Here is a 10759-nt window from a genome sequence, read left to right as displayed (position 1 = left end):
GGGATTCATTCAGCATTCTTGTAGAGTAAAGCTCACGCCCTGAGTATTTCCCTGGCATCCTGCTGTTGTCAACATCTGAGAGGGGGAGACGGGGAAGATGGGGAAGATGGGTGAGACACACTGTGCAGGGAATCAAGATCAAGATAGAAGAAATGGCGAAACAAGGGAGGCAGCAGTAAAGGTCATGTTCCAGACTCAAGTCCACAAAGTTGGATGCAGTTGGTGTTCCCTCCAACCAGAGAGTGTTTACACATTATGGTTATTTCATCATTCAGCTTCACCCAACGAATGACGCATGACTCCTGTCATGCGGTGCATTCAGTGCGCCGCGGGCATGTTGCTTTATTTACACAATCAGATATTTATTTTCATATTTGGTTGGAACTCCCGCACACTTCCACAAACAGGCGTTAAGTTAATTTAGATGGTAGTTGTTGAGTTCATAATACTTACCAAACCGTTGAGGACAAATACTGCAACTAGCAACCCCCTTATTTTGTCTAAATAATCAATCGTTCTGGGTTTTTCTTTTTTTGTCATTTCTTTTTTTACTGTAAAAAGTGTTTCATTTTTTTTAATGCGTTGCTAAGCCTCTGAGTAGAGATGAGTGCTCTCCGTTGGATGAAGAATGAGTGAGTGTGAGTGGGGGGGACGTGGCGGCCCGAGGCGGCGACATGTATGTGTAAGTGGCAGTAGGTCAGGCTAGACTCTCCATGGGCGGTAAATGGAGTGGAAATAACAGGTACCCTGTTGGTGAAGGTCAGATTCGGTTCAACGCGGTGTTTGTTTACTAACTCAGACTAGTCCTGGTGCAGGATTTTGCCACGGGGCCAGCACTCACGCTGCATCATTAACACCCAGCGCTTCACCAGTTGACGGATTAAGCGCGCTCTCAGTTTTCACTTCAGCCTCGCCGGGTCAAATCTGGCTGCTGCGGCGCACCGAGGAAAAGTTTGTTGGTCGAGTTGGGAAATTCTCCCTGATATGAGGCACATGTTGACCTTCTTATAAAGAGTCTGAACATTCAGATCATGAGTAGATTTTCCCCCTCCCCCCTTTTTCATTCACACTGAATCAGTACAACAAAGACGCACACAGACGCACACAGACCTGTGCTATATGTTCAGAGTACAGAATGATATCAAGATGAAAGAGCCGGAGTCTCCTGGTGAGTTTAAAGTGATAATGAGGAAGGATCAATAAGCAGCTGTCGCAGCTTGAAAAAGGTTTCTTTATTGAGTGAAAATGTATTGATTGGGTGGGGAAAGCACTTTCTTATTTCAATGTCGCATCAAGAAAAGAAAAAAATCTAAGCTTATTTCTTCTTGTTTCAGATCTTTCAGACCGGCACAGGAACATTTCCATTTCAAAACGAAGACGCGCTGCCATCTGATGTTTGTGTCAATGAGCAAGGCCAGCCTCCATCTTCACAGCACCAGGTCGGTTCATCTTCCGTTCGTCTTCAGTGTTCGATCGCATGCGAGTAGAACTCAACAGCCGCTGCCAAATGAGAGCGCAGTAGCTGGTTTGACAAAAACCAATAAACCCTAAATTACATTACATTGCATTACAGTCATTTAGCAGACGCTTTTATCCAAAGCAACTTACAATAAGTGTGTTCAACATCGGTATTCAAGAGAACTACTAGTCACCAGAAGTCATGAGTGCATCTCCTTTTTTAAACAAGCATCTAAGAGCATAAACCAGAGCAAAAGTACAGAAACAAACTAATACAATAAGTGCAACAAACCAGTATGAATACAATAAGTGCTGAGTGGAAGGCTCAGGGTAGTACTTCTTGAAGAGATCAGTTTTCAGCCTGCGCCAAAAGATGGGCAGCGACTCTGCTGTCCTGAGATCAGTGGGGAGTTCATTCCACCGCTGTGGGGCCAGGACAGAAAACAGCCGTGACCGGGTCGATCGGCCGCAGGGACCTCTGAGCGACGGGGCAGCAGAGCGAAGTGGTCGGGCGAGGGTGTAAGGCTTGACCATGGCCTGGAGATAGGAAGGAGCTGTTCCTTTCACTGCTCTGTAGGCTAGCATCAGAGTCTTAAACTGGACGCGAGCTCTTACTGGGAGCCAGTGTAGAGAACGGAGAAGGGAAGTTGTGTGGGAGAACTTGGGGAACCCAGAGATGTTGTGTAGAGCGAGAAGAGAAGGGGGCCCAGGACTGAGACTTGTTACTAATGCAATATAAGTTGGCACAGTTTGCCGATGCTACTTTTTAATTTGTCAGGCGTGTCATAATGAGAAATGCCGGTTCAGCATTACGGTTTAAGCTCACACCGGACGGGACCTGCAAAAATTGACCCGTCTCCATTAGCACGGTGGAAAGGCTTATTAAAAAAATTTAATTAAAATAAACTTATATACAGATAATGTTGAAGGAATACTGCTACTTGACCATGCTGCTGATGTGAAGGGATATTCTGCACCATGTACTGTAAGGCTAAAATCACTAAGGAAAAGCTGATTAAAGAGGGGTTAAATAATAACATAATGGAATTTAGTGACAAACACGCAGTTTATGATGTCCAGTGTTACATAATGCTGGTTAATAGTATGCATGTCTGTGACACTGCTGAAAGCATTTTGATCATCTCCGTCACACGCGGGCCTGTCAGGAGATTATGTGTTTCAGTCGTGTGTGCCTTTGTCTGTCCACGGCCAATCATCCTCGGCCCTGATATTTTTTGTGATCATTTAGGACCTCTTGTGCTCGCAGTGATTCACACTTCTTTAAAAATAAATGTCACTCCTCTTAACCGGCTGGTTGATCAACAACCGCTTCAGTCAGATATTCAATCCTCGGTAGACTGCAAACGTTTTTGTCCGTGTGACCGTGGCTCAACGTGCGCTCGCGGCAGACAGGTGTTGGCGAGCGGTACGGAGGGAAAGGTTATCAGTGAAGTTGCTTAATCTAGAGTGTAGGTTACAGTTATGAATAAATAAATAATAAACACTGCGAAACCGTGCCATGCCTGCAGGGCTCACAAAGCAGGAAAAAGAACCAAGAGGTGTTCTTCAGCACCAGCAGACAGGAGAGGCCTGTAGGCTTTTCAATAGAGAAGGTCTTAGGTAGATATTTTTAATTAGATACTGAGACGTGCCGAGACATCCGCTCATTGGCCTCTTCAACGTTCTGAGAAGTCCATTACTTGTCTCAGGCGAGCATGTTTTTGAAGTATGACGACAATGATGTCTGATTAGTCTATGAATGCACCTAGGGGGCCTCTTATCTCCAAATACAGGGTCCATGTGTTGCATCTAATCATTCTGCAAGTGAGTCATAAACACCAGCTATGTAATTTCCGTCCGTCCACCGCATATCTCAACGACTCCTGGATGAATTGGATCAGAGTTAACAACAGTAATTGATGTTTCTAAGAGGCTGCTTCTCTTGGTTTAACTTGATCTTGGTATGCGAGCGTCACATGTCCAATTTGAAAGTCTTCGTCCATACAGTGGAATCGCAGCAGTAACGGTATTAAAGTGAAACTCAATTGCTTCTCATTCAGCAGGTGAAAACCCAAACCCATTTGTTATGGTCAGAATGATGTATGGTGTTAAATAAACTTGAGTTTGGCACCTCTACACATCTGTTGCATTATTTCTACTTTTCTAATAATGCTTTTTTTCTATTGTCTCTATTAATTAGATTAGCTGGTGCTTGAAGTAGAAAAAATAAGTGCCAGTACTCTACTATCTTACATGTTGGTGTTTGCATCAATAATCTCCCTCGCTACTTATTTTTATTTCTTTATGCTCTGTCAGTTGTGATTTTTATTGTTATATCATCATACCTGGGCCATGCATCTTCTATAGTAGGCCTTTAATAATCCCATAATATATCCAACTGAAACATTATGGGGTTGTGGTGGTGTGTTTGTATATTTAGCTGTTAGGAGATATTGGGTTTAGGGGTCCTCCCTCAAGAAAATGTGAAGGTTTTTGACTCAAAACTATGGAATTTTGCATCATTTTGGACCATTAGTATTACTCTAGATTACTCACAGAAAGCTTAAAGACAAAACTCGCCATAGTTGAATGATTATCTTTTTAATTTAATTGAATTTGTGTCTCAGCCTTCGTGTGAACAATCCTTCCGGAAATGTTTGATGAATCTTTCATTATATTTGTCCACAAATACATTTGGAAAAAAACAACCTGTTACGAAGAACAGATCACTAATTATATGAGATGAACGTTGTACCGTTGTATAAATAACCCTTGTTCTCACCCTTCCTCCTCCTCCGCACCGTACCCACTGTCTTTGAATTACCAGTGCAGCCCGAGAGGTGCGTGAGTGTGTGCGATGACTATAAAGTGGTACCTCCCCTGCTGTTGCAGAAATGTACAGACAATAGATAATGGTTGTTTGGCCTTATTACCCCTGCTGGGCCAATGTGGGGAAAGCAGAGCGCAGAGATTAGCAGCGGCGGGAGTCACAGATAAACGCTCTTGATGCCCTGATGTGATGTGACGGGACGTATTGCGACACAACGGTGGATCTAATTTGATTTGATCTAACTGTCTTCACCCGGACCCCCGGAATTATTGTGTCATGCTCCTGGGTTCCCCTGATACGAATTTGCAACACGCGTTCGGCGCCTCCGCGGCTGTGTTCGCTGTCCTCATTTCCTCACATGCAACACGGACCTGAATGCGTGTGAGCGACCCAAAGTGGGAGCAGCGGCGCACCACATGGCGTGCGTGGTTGTATTGTGGAATATTCAAAATCGAATTTAAGCAGGCGTCGCCATGATAATGAGTAAATCGAATTTATTTATTTATTTATTTCATTATAAAAGTACATCACAGAAACCACATCCTAACATATGTACAATTTTGTAACACTTTTAAACAAACACGAGGTTCTCATTTGAACACTTTATTGGAAGGAGGTGAGATTCCTCGGTGGCCGTGTTGCCATTCATATGTTTTTATGCGCATTTTGAAGTATAGTGTTAAAAGGCCCGCAGGGATAAGCATCGGGGTCAGGTGCAATGCAGACCGGGCGGCGGGTCAGGCGGGAGGCCTGGGCAAGCCGATCGCCGGCAGCATAGACTAGCTCTAGGGACGTGGAACGTCACCTCGCTAGCGGGGAAAGAGCCAGAGTTGGTGCAGGAGGTGGAGCGGTACCAGCTAGATATAGTTGGACTCGCCTCCACACACAGCTCTGGAACCAAGCTCCTGGAGAGGGGTTGGACTTTGTCCTTTTCCGGAGTTGCCCAGGGTGAGAGGCGCCGGGCGGGAGTGGGGATACTCACGAGCCCCCGGCTGAGCGCCGCTGTGTTGGAGTTCTCCCCGGAGAACGAGAGGGTCGCCTCCATGCGCCTACGGGTTGCGGGGAGCAAGGCTCTGACTGTGGTTTGTGCTTATGCACCAAACGGCAGTTCAGAGTATCCGGCCTTCTTGGAGTCGGTGGGAGGGGTCCTGGAAAGGGCGCTGCCTACCAACTCCATAGTTCTCCTGGGGGACTTCAACGCTCACGTGGACAATGACGGAGAAACCTGGCGGGGGGTGATTGGGAGGAACGGCTTGCCCGATCTGAACCCGAATGGTGTTTTGTTATTGGACTTCTGTGCGTGCCATGGTTTGGCCATAACGAACATCATGTTCGAACATAAGGTGGCTCATAAGTGTACCTGGTACCAGAACACCTTAGGCCGGAGATCAATGATCGACTTTGTAATCGTATCATTTGATTTGCGGCCGTATGTCTTGGACACTCGGGTGAAGAGAGGAGCAGAGCTGTCAACTGATCACCACCTGGTGGTGAGTTGGATCAGATGGCAGGGGAACCGGTTGGAAAGACCTGGCAAGCCCAAAGGTGTAGTGAGGGTGAACTGGGAACGTCTGGCGGAGGACCCTGTCCGGGAGGTCTTTGACTCCCACCTCCGGAAGAACTTCTCACACATCCCGAGGGAGGTTGGGGACATGGAATCCGAATGGACCCTGTTCAAAGCCTCTATTGTGGACGCGGCCGCTAGGAGCTGTGGCCGGAAGGTCATCGGTGCCTGTCGTGGTGGCACCCCGAGAACCCGGTGGTGGACACCGGAGGTGAGGGAAGCCGTCAAGCCGAAGAAGGAGACCTTCAAGGCCTGGTTGGCCCAGGGGTCTCCCGAAGCTGCTGACAGGTACCGGCAGGCCAGAAGGGCTGCAGCTGCGGTGGTCGCGAATGCTAAAACTCGGGCATGGGAGGAGTTCGGGGAGGCCATGGAGAAGGACATTTGGTTGGCCTCAAGGAGGTTCTGGCAAACCATCCGACGACTCAGGAAGGGAAAGCAGGGCTTACCCCAGGCTGTTCTCAGCAGGGGGGGGGGGAACTGCTGACCCGGACTGTACGACTGCAGTAGGAGCTGTGTCCGCATTCTCTGCAATAAGTCAGACACGTTCCCGGTGGGTGTTGGCCTCCGCCAGGGCTGCACTTTGTTTCCGGTCCTGTTCGTGACTTTCATGGACAGGATATCTAGGCGCAGCCGGGGGGTGGAGAACGTCAGGTTCGGGGGTCTCGGGATCGCCTCTCTGCTGTTTGCAGATGATGTGGTCCTGTTAGCCTCCCCGGATCGTGACCTCCAGCATTCACTGGGGCGGTTTGCAGCCGAGTGTGAAGCGGCGGGGATGAGAGTTAGCACCTCCAAAGCTGAGGCCATGGTGCTCTGCCGGAAACCGGTGGATTGCTCCCTCCAGGTGGGAAGGAGTGCCTACCTCAAGCGAAGGAGTTCAAGTATCTCGGGGTCTTGTTCACGAGTGAGGGTAAAATGGAGCGGGAGATCGACAGACGGATCGGTGCGGCTGCAGCAGTAAAGCAGGCGCTGCACCGGACCGTCTTGGTGAAGAGGGAGCTGAGCCGGAAGGCAAAGCTCTCAATTTACCACTTGGTCTACGTTCCTACCCTCACCTATGGTCACAAACTCTGGGTCGTGACCGAAAGGACAAGGTCGCGGCTACAAGCGGCCGAAATGAGCTTCCTCCGTAGGGTGGCCGGGCTCAGCCTTAGAGATAGGGTAAGGAGCTCGGTCATCAGGAGGGAGCTTGGAGTCGAGCCGCTACTCCTTCGCGTCGAAAGGAGTCCGCTGAGGTGGTTCGGGCATCTAATTAGGATGCCTCCTGGACACCTCCCACTGGAGGTTTTCCAGGCACGTCCAACTGGGAAGAGACCCCGGGGAAGACCCAGAACACGCTGGAGGGATTACATCTCCCAGCTGGCCTGGGAACGCCTCGGGATCCCCCAGAATGAGCTGGAACATGTTGCCGGTGAGAGGGAAGTCTGGGTCAGCCTGCTTGGCCTGTTGCCACCGCGACCCGACCCCGGATAAGTGGAGGAAAATGGATGGATGGGTGTTAAAAATACTGCAATAAAACTTCCCGATTGCGCAAAAAAAACTGTTTTTACACTCGCTTTAAGTGTTTTTTGCCTTTTGTGGAAGAAGAGTTGATGTGCTGAATACATTATAAAAATACTTTGCAGAATAGATTGACTGACATAGCGAACAATTAACATAATGACTGATCTGCTGTCGGTGTCTTCCTGGATATATGTTTGTATCGTCTTTGTCTCCGGACAACATGAAAAATGGCCAATACCAGCTGACATGAAAGAACTATTATTGGCCCAGTTGAAACTAAATCCTGAAGGTCTCTCTCCATTTGTTCTCTCGTAGATTGGGCAAGCAGATTTTTCAGTTCACAACTTACGCTTTTTCTTCTTCTTCTACATTGTTTACTGGTAGATTACAGTCATTCACAAAGCGTAGCTTATACCGCCAATTTCAGACGCAGCCTAGTTCATTCAGTGTATTCGCTCCAAACCATTTGACAGATGAGCAAATTTCAAGCAAACTTTTGAAATGTCGCACAACGATTGAATGGAAAAACACAACTAATGCAGCAAAACCTCAACGAGGGAATTTGTGACCGAAATGTGTAAAAGAAAAAAAGGTTCATAAACTTAAGGATGATGAATGGAGTTCATATTAAAATTAATATCTAAAAAAATCTCACATGTTATATTAACTCAGAAATAAAAATGAAAGAACGCAGTTCACCATGAAATTACTAGTTCAGCTTTTATTAATTGAATTTTTTTTTTTGGGGGGCTTTTTTTTTTTACTGCAGTGGGCAGTTAGTTACTTTATTTAATGAATTCATCAGTGATAAGAACAAGAAGTTGCATCCGTACACTGTAAGCTAAAATGCCTGCATACCCCAGTGGGTGTTCAACCCTTTCACAGCCACTGAACATGAACTGCAAAGATGCAAACTCTTCCCCTCCTCTTAAATTATAGAGTCCTTTTTAAATGCTGCATCAATGATTTTGGCAAACACGGAGCATGCGATGACACAACAGACCCGGAGGCCAAAAATGCATTAACCTACATAAAAGTGGAGGAGACGTGTGATCGGTTTGAATCGACTTTTGATCTAATCTGTCTTTTCTTTTAGTTTGCGGAAATTGGAATGCAGGCGAGAGCTTGGGCCTTGAAAAACTATTAGCCTAAAGGTTGCGGAGTATGTATATTCCAATATATAGCCGTTCCAAATGAGCACTTGCTCACTAATGGCCATGCTAATTACCTGGACGTCGAACAATTTGTCCGACACAAGAGGGAGGGAGAGAGTGAGAAAGTGTTGGCCCCTTTGGCCTTTTAGAAAAAAATCTCAGTCAGGTTAGTCACACATAGTCACAGGGCGAGAGTGATGGTGGACTTGAAGACACATTCTCTCTCGTCATCCGCGCTGCCCTAAACCCTTAATTACCAACAACCGCCTCTAATGGCCCGCTAATGGAGGCGCTTCCTTTTCAACTCTGACTACCCCCTCTCCTCTGGCTCTGCCCTGTTGTACCGTCCACAGATGCATCCTTCTGAAAGACTGCAGGTTGTTGCTGTTGCATCTACTGCAAGGGAGTGCCATAGGAGTATTTTAAACTGAGTCTGTCCCCAAAACCCACACTAGTGGTCTTGCATGTCCAGTCACCAAGGTACTGTAGTAGGCAACTGTGTCCCACATCTGCAAAATCCCAACACAGTGCAAACTGGTAACTTTTATGAAAATAACTTTTTGTCATATTTGCTCCAACCGTCACCATATCCTGATAGTAGTGCATGAGACTGTGGAAAAAAAATCAGTTTCCTCTGCCTCCTTTTAGTGCCCCTATTGACATTTGAGAGATCCTGCCGCGGCCGAATAAAATCGACCAATCAGAGCCGAGGAGTCTCCGACATAGCCGTCAATTGTCTCCAGCATCACTTTTTCGTTTCGAAACTCGATCCATTTACTGTGTCCGAAGGGAACGCTAGCCGTAGAAACCTATGCGTCGACTCAAATATCACTGTCAGAATACCATTCTGGGTTTTTTTTTCTGGTTTTTGAGCAGCAGAAATGGAGATCTTAGAAGATTATCTGTATGTTATTCTCCAAAGAACTCCGAAGAACACATCAGTATTCAGAGTGAAAACTCTGAACAGAAACGCAGTGTTTATTTTTTTCTTCCTGCGCCAGGGGGAATTTTTGGTTGAGTCATTCATGAGCTCCCATATTCTACCCAATAATCCCTACTCCTTTCATAGCAATTGTAGTAAAAAGGAGAGAGATCCAGTGGGAGGATAATTTGTACAAAGTGATTTATTTTCAGCCTTGTTCCGCTCACAAGATCAGAACTTGTTGCAAATGCTTCTGGGCCCCGAGGGCGACGTCTTCATTCGCAGTGCAACTGTTTCCAACAGCTGTGCGTCAGAGTGTTAACACTGGGACGTTGCTGGTTTCCTTAAGGGGGGTGTGCCAGGGGCAAAAAAGTACAAAGTCCTGGGCCACGAGACCATTATTAGACCGTTTTGTTCCGTACATTTGAAGCATCTTCTGTTGTTGACTTTCTGGAAATTTGTTAAAAATTTATGTAAACTATTCCCCCTGCAAACGTTTTTCCATGCTTTGCGATAAATAACAGATGCCCCCAATCAAGATTTTTGCCAAACCTAACACTGATTTTTACGCACCATAATGTAACTCAACACAACCTACGTTAGCCGTCGTTTAGCCAAGCGGGACCGCGCTGCCCGCCGGCTGCTAACAGCTAACGTTAGCTAGCTCCGCTCCTGCCGATTATCTGCCTCACGCACTTTGTAAAAGTTCCACACCGTCGACACATTTTGTTTTGTTTCGGTAGCGCGTTCACACGCCTGGGCTACCACGTGTCATTTTTTTGCGGTGCGAAAGCTCCGAAAAATGCACCTTGCTCCCGGGGGAAAAAACTTGCCGCGCTTTTTCACCTCGCAATATTTGTGTTCTCTAAGAATTCATGACAATTTGAGTTTGAAAAAAATATATATTAACATGCAAATTAAGTGCAAAGGCCTTTAGGTTGGTGAATGAGACCCAAAATATTTCTGTACTGTAGCTTCTTTCTACGTATCTGTAGACACATATGCCGATATATCTGCCTTAAATCTACTAATGATATCAGCCACGGTGATGTGTTGTTTGTCTGCCGTTCGGAGGGATTCATGTTATTCCCTCAAGTGTCTCGCTCAGTCTGTAACAAATGGCAGGATTCGGCCGTGCCTGTGTGAAACATCTTAGCACAGACATCCATCATTTGGAAGCCATTGTGACATTTACCTCACCCACCAAATCAAAGCGGATATCATCCGCTGCTTCCCCACACTGCGAGGTAAACGCATGTGTACATCTTTATGCGTATCAGTGTCTTTTTTTTTTTTTTTTTTTTTTTTTTTTTTTTTTTTTTTTTTTTTTT

The 10759-nt window shown here is 46.4% G+C and overlaps 1 long non-coding RNA gene across 1 annotated transcript in view; it reads left to right on the top strand.

Annotated features, from left to right (window-relative positions):
• LOC116396450 (uncharacterized) overlaps positions 1-10759 on the top strand; it is an 81859-nt gene that overhangs the window by 5475 nt on the left and 65625 nt on the right. Inside the window, exon 2 of the long non-coding RNA XR_004213601.1 lies at positions 1335-1439. This is a non-coding gene — a long non-coding RNA (uncharacterized LOC116396450). The remainder of the gene's footprint in view (positions 1-1334; positions 1440-10759) is intronic.

Source organism: Anarrhichthys ocellatus, unplaced genomic scaffold, assembly GCF_004355925.1.
Source record: "Anarrhichthys ocellatus isolate YVR2014 unplaced genomic scaffold, GSC_Weel_1.0 scaffold55, whole genome shotgun sequence".
Lineage (NCBI taxonomy): Eukaryota > Metazoa > Chordata > Actinopteri > Perciformes > Anarhichadidae > Anarrhichthys > Anarrhichthys ocellatus.
The sequence above is the reverse complement of the archived record's forward strand: the minus strand, read 5'-3'. Positions and strand labels throughout refer to the sequence as shown.